Consider the following 10,697-nt stretch of genomic DNA (forward strand, 5'->3'; position numbering starts at 1 on the left):
CAGAATGCTGTTGTTTTGAGTTCCTTAAATGCACATATTTAAATCTTGACGGACTGCTTAAATGATGTTACTTGAACCTCCCAACTTTTTTGTTGGATACTAGTGCCTTTTAAGTGGCAAAACCCACTGTGCTAGTTTTTAACAAAGGAACAGTACCACCACTTTTTCAGCTGTGATGGCTTCAAGTGCATAGTGGAGTGGGAAAAACGTCTGCAGCGAGCGTTGATTTCTCTCCTAGTCGGGGATGGGTCGAAGGACATCTGGACCCTATGCTGAACCTTACTTTGGCTTCTAAACATCCTTGTTTCATACAGAAAAGTTGCTCCTCTACCTCTTCTTACAGAGACAGAAACACACAATTGACATGCATGCAACACACACAATGTAAAAAAGACTGGTGGCTTTTTTTGAGCAGGGGCAACGTGACTTCCCTCTCCTGCGGTCTTCCTTTTCCTCCCTTTTCCTCCCTTTTTTCCAAACAGAATCCCTAGAGTTGTCTGGATGTGGTTTTTAATCTTTTAAAATAAAACTAGAATTCATTTTTAGGATCTCGTAAGAGGCTGCCTTATCCCAGATCATTTGTCAATCTGGCCCAGCATTGTCTAGGTCGGTCATGCCACCACCTGCCATCCATCTACCTGGAGATCCCGGGGATTGAACCTGTGGCCTTCAGGTGTTCTGCCATTGAGCTGTGGAAATATGAATTTGCCTTAGGGGGACTGGTCCAGCTAACCCAGTGTCTGTCTAGCGGGAGTTCTTCAGAATCCAAAGGTGGACCTCTTTCTGAACATGGCTAAATGATGTCCTTGAGATGCTGGGGGCTGAATCAAAGATCCTTCTGCACATGTTCTACCTCTGAGCTGTTGGTCTCTTCCGATCCCTTCCCAGTTGCAGCATCAGTCCTGCCCATGTTAAGCACTCTTACTTGATAGCAGAGACTGAGGTGCACATAGTCTTGTATTTTTGTTTTAAAATCCCTGCGAGCCACAGATATTAAATAGGTGGTCCACCCCAGTTTTCCATCCCTGGTTCAGAAAACCTCATTGGCTGTGGTTGGACACAGCGCCCAATGTTTCCTGTAGCAGAATCTGCTGGATGACCTGGAATCTCAAGAGCATGCCCTCTAAATGCTTATTATTATTTGCCTTGTTTTAAGAACAAACTCTAGTGTTCACAGCTGAGAACGAAGACCTGGAAGTTGTGTTCCAAACACCAAATGAGGCACTGAAACAAAATATTGCGCAGATCTTGAAATTCAGTAAAGGGTCTGGATTCTGAAATCTAGTGTTTCCAATTGCAAACCGATTTTCACATGTTTTGAACTTCAACACTATGGGGATACTTAAAAAACAAAATAATATACGTGCAACTTAGATTCTGTAATGTTCAGTATCAACGTGCAAGATTTTAATACGTGAAGATATTATTTGTATTCCAAAACCACCTAAACAGATAATTTGGAATGTCAAAATCTCCAAGTGGGTTAATTGTTAAGGATAAGTAGGGGTTTTTTTTGGGGGGGGGGTTAAATAAAAAATGACATAAAAATAAGAATTGCCAGATTGGAGGAGATGCTTTAGAGAACAGGTGGGCAGGGATCAGGCTACTGACATCTACCTTGTTTTTTACTAGAACCCCAAGCAGAGATAAGTAGTGGCAGGAGACAGGCATGCAGATAAATAAGACGTACTTGCAGGCCTTTTGCACAAAACAACCACCCTGGTCTCCTCTTCCCCTAAACGTTTGTAGTTTCAGCCAATAGGTTGGGAAGAAGCCTTTTAGATGCAGTTGTTCAGCGTGATACATGTGCATTGCCTAGTTGTAACAACTCAAGAGAGAGTTGGGACTAGCTGAGTGGCAGAACATCTGCCTTCCATGTTGAAGGTCCCAGGTCCAGCCCTTGGCATCGCCAGGTAAGGTGAGGAGAGAGACATTTCTGAAACCCTGGAGAGCCACTGCCAGTCCGAGTAGACAATATAGAGCTAGATGAGCCTATGCTGTGTCTTGTTTTAAGGCAGCTCCCTGTGCCCTTACCCAGTTGCGACGCTCTCTTCCGCCAAGGCCAGTGGTCTTGCTGAACTGCCAGCCAAAACTAGCATGGAGACGTTGGGAATCATAGTTGGAGGAGACCATGTGGGTTTCCTCTGGTCTACAAGGACTTGTCAGTAGCTCTGTGGGGAACACAAGTACAGTATGTTCCCAACCCTACCTGGAGATGACAGGGATTGAAGCAGGGATCTTACTGTGCACAAAGCATGGACTTGTACCACCAAGCGACAGTCCCTTCTCCTTGGCCTGAACCAAGTCTTGGAAGGCTGTGAAAGTTGATAGCCCCCAAAGACCGCTTCCATAGGCCATTTTTACCCCTGATGTGCTATGAGAAGCTCTCCTAGACAGCCTTGCGGAAGTCTTTGCGGAAGTGGTGGGTGGAGCCAGAGGGGAAGTGGGTGGAGCAACAGAGAGTTGGTTCTTAACCTTTTGTAAGGTGGCTTACATTCAGTCAAGAGGTTGGTTTTCACTGTGGTGCCCACCTGACTTCCCTCCTGTGGGGCTGCTGCCACTTGCCAGGAGAGGCAGCAGGGAGCTTGGTGCTGTGGGGGGGCAGGGACAGCAGGTAGGGCAGAAAGTGGGGAGCCCAGCAGATGGCAGATCTATAATGTGTGATAGGCTGAGACCGCTAATTCTATCTTTGTCCTCCCTGCTGAGTTTTGCAAGGGCAGAGTAAGGAGGAGGAAGCGGGCGATTTAGCTGTGATTCCTGCATTGCAGGGGGTTGGACTAGATGACCCGTAGGGTCCCTTCCAACTCAACAAGTCTGTGATTCTGTGAAGTGGGCAGGCTGAGGTGAGTGGGGCTGAGTTCCAGGGGCCAGACAGAAAAACCTGAAGGGCCACATTGGCTGAACACCTTCCACCCTTTCTGCTCACCGGGTCTGGCTAACTTTAGGGAATAAACAAAAATCCCCTGCTGTTGAAATAGCAGCCTTTGCTCTTGTGTCATGTGGAAATGAACAACCTTGGCAATATTATGTGGCGGTGCTTCAGATAAGGGCATTAGGCGGCTGTGAAACACAGAGATTTGCAATCTCTGAGGAACACTGAATGGACGCTGAGGAGGAACGAGTTCAGTGTGTGTCCTAACAAAAAGACCTGGTGTTTACAGTCCAGTCCGAACTTCGGTTTGAGTAGAGATTATGAGCTTTGTGTTCTGTCGCATGGTGCTTCATCCAGCCTTGCACTTCTCTGGTTAATATGTTCCTGGGCTTTGTATGGGACTATCCCGTAGCATAAAATGTGGTGCAGTTAGGGTGTAGCCGTTTCTTTCCATTGCCACGTTTGCGGCTCAGATTATGCTGTGCAGGCCCTGTCTACTTCACGTCTTAAGGATGTGTAAAGAGCTGTGTGCATGTTCAGACCAACGCGCCATCTTCTAGCCAAGCATCCTGTTTCTCACAGTGACAAACCAGAGGCCTCTTTTGGAAAGCCAACGAAAAGGACATGAGCTCAAAGCTCTTGCATTTCTTCCCCTGAGACGTGACATTCAGTGATGTGGTGTCTCTGGTTCTTGAGGTACTATTCTGGCACCCTGACTAGGTAACCATAAATAGCCTTACCGTCCGTGAATTTGTCTAATCCCCTTTTAAAGTGGCCACAAGTTGGCTGTCGCCGTGTTTGATTGCAAATTCCATTATTTATTCTGTGCTGCGTGAAGAAGTCTTCTATCCTGGACTCTGGTTAGGCACTGTCAACTTACAAAGCAGTCTCATACCTCTTTAGATAGTCACCTAAGCATCTTGGGAACTGTAGTTGGTTAAGGATGGCCGAGAATTGCTATAGGCCCCCTGTGCTCTTTGAAGAACTACAGTTCCCAGATGCTCCCACTAGCCAGCCCTTTTTTTATGGTGCTTTTAGTCATCATGGTTTGTGCTCATGATGCTGTCAGGACAGTCAGGTGTGATCCTGCAGATGCACTGGGAAGTTCCCTTGGAAGAGGGATTGGATGTTGAATTGCTCTAGAAATTGTGGCTCTGTGAGGGGAATGGGGCCTCCTAGCAACTCTCAACAAGCCATGACTGTTTAAAGTGGTATGATAGTGCTTTAAATGCATAGTGCAGATGGGGATAAATTGGCTTTATTGGATGACCTTGGGTTTGGTAAAGGGAGAAAAACTTTATTTCTACTTCATGCTATCTGTGATTTTATAATCCTCTTAACGTGCCCACCCCCTTCCTGGCCTTATTTTTCCTTATTTTCTCTCTCTCTCTCTCTCTCTCTCTCTCTCTCTCTCTCTCTCTCTCACACACACACACACACACACACAATGCAACTTTTCGCTGCATCTCCTTGAACATTTCTGAACCTTCTTCCAGTTCCACAGTATCCTTTTTGAGATGCGGCAGCCAGAACTATACCCAGTATTCAGTATTCTTGATTTCCCACCCTGTGAACTCTGGGGAAAACCAAGAAAGGTTTGGTTTTTTTAAAAAAATAAATAAATAAATTAGTATATTGTATAATATTCACTTTCTTAAAACACACACAAATATGCATGTTGTGAGCATGAGCGTCTGTCATGTTGATACTTCAGTCATTGTCCAATAAGCAGCTGTGTTTTACAGCTATATAAAAATCATATCGCTTTGTAAATTAATATAATGCATCAATATGCTGTAATAAACAGTTGTCTTTTAAGCCTGTGTTGCACATGATGCTTTTGATCTACAACTCCACTTTTAAAAAGTGCTGAACTACAACTCCTATTGTCCTTTGCTATAGACAGATGGACTGGTTGGACGAAGAGGATCAATGGGAGGCCCCAAGGGATCGAGGTTCAAAGCCTGGGGACTGGTTGTGGGACAACAATGAGTGGTAAGAGGGAGAAGACTGGAGGAGGAGGTGGTGGAAGCTGAAGAGGCAACAGGGTTTAGTGAGCAGGAAGAGGCTGTGGCAGAGAGCGGTCCAGAATCAGAGGCAGGAGAGGAAAGGGGTCAGGAGACAGATGAGTCAGGCTGGCAAAGAAGCCAGGGCGTCTCCTGCTCCTGCTGTGACAAGCTCCCCTCCCACCTGGTCTTCCAGAGCCAGAAGAGGTTGAAGAGGGAGGAGCAGAGCCATGCATGTCAGTGTAGTCTCAGATTGCTTGGGAAGGACCCAGAACAAGAGGAGACTCGGGCAACTGGGAAAGTGGGAACCTTCAGTCTCCACAACTGCCTCAGAGAAGCAAGATCTACGGAGAAGAGTTGCTGTGCTCTTTGGACCAGGTTCCCCATAGCAGATCCTGTTTCTTCTAATAAAGACTTTACACCATGTGAGTTATTGCTGACCTGTTGGCACCTGTTCCTGGCTGCCATGCTGTTAGGAACTGATGGGAGCTGAAGTCCCAACAACCTCTAGAGGACTACAGGTTCTCCAGACCTGCCTTGGTGGAATGTTATGCTATGGACCCTTCCTTTTGGTTTTAAGATTAGTAAATACTAGGGATGGACTAGGGATGAGTGAGTCCATTTCCATTCCATTTTTAAAGTTGTGTTTTTTTTAAAATAAAACATACAATAAAACACAGGACATTGACGACAAGACATAAAGAGAACACGTGTCATTCAAAATCCAGTCTACCCTGTTTCCCAATAACTTTCAGGAATTTGTTATTTAAACCCCACAAATGGGGAATGAAACATGTTTGAACGCATGAAGTGAAACCCACAAATTAAATTTTTGAACCACAACTCCCATCATCCCTAGCTAGCAGGACCAGTGGTCAGGGATGAAGGGAACTGTAGTCCAAAAACAGTTGGAGACCCCAGTTTGGGAAATACTGACCTAGTCCAGCCCCTGCAATGCAGGATTCTCAGCTCAAGCATCCATGGCAGATGGCCATCTAACCTCTGCTTATAAACCTCCGAGGAAGAAGATTAAAACTCTTAGGCTTCCTTCCTTCCTTTCCTTCCTCTTAAGTACACTACCCAACTCCTTAGGGTCGTCTCAAGCATGTTGTGGCCAAGATTTGTTAGAATGTAAAAAGAGCCTGGCACCTGGATCAGGCTGGTGGCCTACCTAGTTCAGCATCCTGTTCTCATAGTGGCCAACCAGATGCCCCAATGGGAAGCTCGCAAGCCTCACCTGAGCGCAAGAGCCCTCTGCCCTCCTGCAATGGGCATTCGGACTCCTCCTGCCTCAGATAGTGGAGCTAGAACATAGCCACTGGGTTTTGTAGCTATGAAGTTCATTGGGTGATACGGCCACTGCCTACCTACCTCACAGGGTTGTTGTGGAGCAGGGAAACCATTGTTGTTGTTTAGTTGTGTCCGACTCTTTGTGACCCCATGGGCCAGAGCACGCCAGGCACTCCTGTCTTCCACTGCCTCCCACAGTTTGGTCAAACTCATGCTGGTAGCTTCAAGAACACTATCCAACCATCTCGTCCTCTGTCATCCCCTTTTCCTTGTGCCCTCAATCTTTCCCAACATCAGGGTCTTTTCCAGGGAGTCTTCTTTTCTCATGAGGTGGTCAAAGTCTTGGAGCCTCAGCTTCATGATCTGTCCTTCCAGTGAGCACTCAGGGCTGATTTCCTTCAGAATGGATAGGTTTGATCTTCTTGCAGTCCATGGGACTCTCCAGAGTCTCCTCCAGCACCATAATTCAAAAGCATCCATTCTTCGGCGATCAGCCTTCTTGATGGTCCAGCTCCATACATCACTACTGGGAAAACCATAACAGGGAAACCATGGGCAGTTTCAAATTAAATGAACAGTTTCCACCTATGATTCCCAGAAACAGGTTATTGGAAACATACTCAGGTTCAAGTTCAAGTAACCTTTATTGGCATCACATAAGAACATTCAGAATACATTCAGAATAGATAGGCCAGTGCGATCTCGTCGCCGCCCCAACCGCACAGTGACCCGCCAAAGGGCAGAAGAGGGGAGCAATCCGCCTCATCGCTGTGGGTTTCAGCAAGGGCAGGATCCTGTAGCATACAGGACAAAAAATCAAATAGAGGAACTTAGCTACTGTCTTGGTGAGCTCCAGGTCGTCTCTCCCCTGTAATAAGAAGCGCATAACCTCCGTCTCTGGTTGGAAACATACTGCCTCTGACAGTGAAGGGAGAACATGGCCATCATAGCTTGTAGCTGATAAGGCTGATCCTCCGTGAATTTGTCTCTTAAAGCCACCCAAGCTGGTTTAAATCTTCTGGGAGCAAATCCCCCAGTTTAACTATGTGTTCTGTGAAGGAGACTTCCTTTTGTTCTGTAATCTAGTTCGTACACCCCTCCAGATATTTCTAATTGCACCACCAAATCTGTCGGCAATGGACAAGGAATTCCCCAGTTTTATCTCCTGCAAAGAGGAGTGTCAGGCGTTGCCACAAAGAACTACTGCCCTTGTAACTGGAAAGAAGAGTTATAAATCAGGAATTTTCCAATGATTCCTACTAATTGCAGTGCGATTGCATCTTATCCCCCTTGTCAAGTGGCTGAGCCCTCCTTTAAAGACAACTTAAGCCGAACAGCTTAAGGAATGGCCTTTTTGATAAGGAGACAAGAGGAACCAAATCTCCCCATCATATATAAAAAAAGTGAATGATTGGCCGACAGCAGTAGCAACATCCCTGCTAGGTCCTTTAAGGGTAGTTGGTGAGATTTGTTGATCTTATCTTCCACTTAGTAATGAGTTTCTGAGGCTTTTCAAGGTGGAACGTTCTTTTAAAGAAAGACAAAAAGAATTGTCTTCAAAATTGTGTCCCAAAATCGGCTTCAGCAGAGATTTGGTGAGGCTGGATTTTCATAGAAATACTGAAATTTGGGAGTATCGTGGAAATTATTATTAGTCAGGTGCCTAAAGTTTTCTGGGCACTGTATGAGGACCGTGAAAGGTGCTAGTCCTTGCCAAAAGGCTTGCAATTGAACAGGATTACGAATTTAGAAAGTGGCGGGAAGCAGGGTTTGGAGAACAAGCAAATTCAGACAGGTCAGAAGCTTTCTACATACATAATTCACATAATATTTACAGGATCATAAATTCACACATTGCTAAGGGTGTTTTTGCAAGTGACGCTGAAGCTGCCTTGTTTTATCAGTGGGAGCTGCAACTCAATGTTGCAGTGTGGTTTGCTTCTGCTCAGGATATGCCCTCCCCGAACCCTGCTCAAGTCAATCAGTAATGTGTGATCGGTCATCTTCATCGGGATGTTTTAAGGAGCGTCCCCTATGTAGAGCTCTTCCCTAAAGATTTCTGCACTTCTGCAAATCTGCTGGTGCTTCCAGAGCTACTGATATATGTAATGATCGGCACTTGCCTCCTGAACATTTAAAATATAGGGAATTATTTATCCGTGGTGCCCCCCAACAGCGTACAAGGCTTTGTAAACACACAATCTTTGTAGTAAGTAATACCTTGATGCATATATAGTGATTGCACGTGAGAAGGAAAGAACTGAATGCACAGGAAATCAGTTGGGGATGAAGGGAGCTGAAGTTCAGGAAAAATCTGGAGGGCCACAGGTGTAATCCCTGGAATCCGAATTTAAAAGGATCTCTGGTAGAAAGTGATGTGGTAGAGAATACAAGGACCACTGGCTCCCGGTGGAGTACAGGATCAAGTTTAAGGTGCTGGTTTTAACCTTTAAAGCCCTATACGGCCTAGGACCCTCGTACCTATGGGACCGCCTCTCCTGGTACGTCCCATGGAGGACCTTATGGTCTTCAAACAAAAACATCTTGGAGGTCCCGGGCCACAGGGAGGTTAGGCTGGCCTCAACCAGAGCCAGGGCTTTTTCAGCTGTGGCCCCGATCTGGTGGAACGCTCTGGTGCAAGAGACTAGGGCCCTGCGGGACTTGACATCTTTCCTCAGGGGCTGCAAGACAGAGCTGTTCCACCAGGCCTTTGGCCAAGGCGCAGTCTGACCCCTCCTTTGGTAATCAGCTTTGGCTGGGGAGGGCGGGATATAAATAAAAATTATTATTATTATTATTATTATTACTATTATTATTCGTTAGGAACCCCATTCCCCTCACAGAGCTACAACTTGCAAATTCTGAGAATTGTAGTTCTGTGAGAAGAATGGGAGTCTTCTAACAGCCCCCAGCAGCAATAACACCTCCCAGAATTGTGTGTGTGTGTGTACATTTTAAAATTTATTTTCCATTTAATTATATACATTCACATCATTATTATCCACTTTACCACCCTGGATCTTCAGAGTCATTGACTTCCTTCCCTCCCGCCTCATGGCTATCAAAATAAACCTTTATATCATTGCATTTTGTACGTTTTCCAATTCTATAATTGCATTCATTACAAAATGACTCAAAATTTAAATAAACATAGAAAGGTAGAAAATTTCTCATTACAAGTCTTTGGACAACCCTGCTAATGATGTAAACTGCTTACAATAATATTTCAAATATATAAATTTACTCCAGTCCTTTTGGAATACTTGATCATGCTGGTTTCGGATTTTTCCTGTCAGCATTGCCGGTTCTGCAAAGTCCATCATCTTCATCCGCCACTCTTCTTTCATTGTTTCCATTTTTTGGAGCATACATCAACAAATAACTTTACGTTATGGGGGTTTCTGAAGGGCTGGGAGATCAGAGCAATAACAGGAGATCTGTAGAGACATCTAGACCTAGGCTGCAAATAGCAGAATTCTTTGGGGGAAGCCGGAATTATTTAAAGTGGCATCGTAGTGCTTTAAATGTTTGGTGTGCGAATGCCTTGTCGGAGTCTGCTTCCGATGTTCATATGTACACCTAGGAGAGCTTTCCTTGCGGTGATGGAAAGCACTGGATTTTTTTGCCCTTGAGTTGAGTGCACATCTGTTGAAGCACCTATTCAGCCCCAGGAATTCAGGAATGAGAGACTAATTAGATTAATTAGATCTCGAAAATGAGTGTTAAAGCTGCACTCCCTGACTCCTGACTTTCCCTAGCTGTCTCTCCCCCACCACTTGACAGATAGCCCTACGACACTAATTTGTGTCTGAGAGTGAGTCCCAGTCGTTTCCCCCCCAGAGATTTTAGATTAAAGTTGTCTGACTCTTCCTCTTTCTCATCTATAACAGTCTGCTCTGTGAGTGCTTAGAGCTCTCAAATTTCGCCGCGGCCTTCCTTCCCCCTTTGAAATGAGAAGCATCACCTTTGCCCCATCCCTGTCTCTCATCCTTATCTGACTTTCATCCCAGTATCCTGTGCCCATTAAATTATCCTCCCTGCAATTAAATTTTTGCAAGAGAAATTTAATTGACAAGGTCCTTTGCATTTTTGTTGTTGTTGGGTTTTTGCTGTTGGTGATTTTAATTTTCTTGTGGGTTTTTAAAAAAATTCTGCTCTGCAAGTGATTAATCCTCCGAGTGGCTAATGAGGTTTAAAACACAAAACAACTTTTTATTCATTTTCCACATGCCGTGTGCAGGTAAATCACTAATATCCAGTGCAGGTTAGTAATGCAATTAGCATACAGAGAAAAGGGGAGCAACAATGATTATACAATGGTACCTCTAGTTAACGAACTTAATTTGTTCTGGAGGTCCGTTCTTAACCTGAAACCGTTCTTAACCTGAGGTACCACTTTAGCTAATGGGGCCTCCTGCTGCTGCTGCGCCGCCGAAGCACGATTTCTGTTCTCATCCTGGGGCAAAGTTCTTAACCCAAGGTACTACCGGGTTAGCGGAGTCTGTAACCCGAAGTGTTTGTAACCCCAG

Source organism: Podarcis pityusensis (genome assembly GCF_964106645.2).
Source record: "Podarcis pityusensis genome assembly, chromosome: 1".
Taxonomy (NCBI): Eukaryota; Metazoa; Chordata; class Lepidosauria; order Squamata; family Lacertidae; genus Podarcis; species Podarcis pityusensis.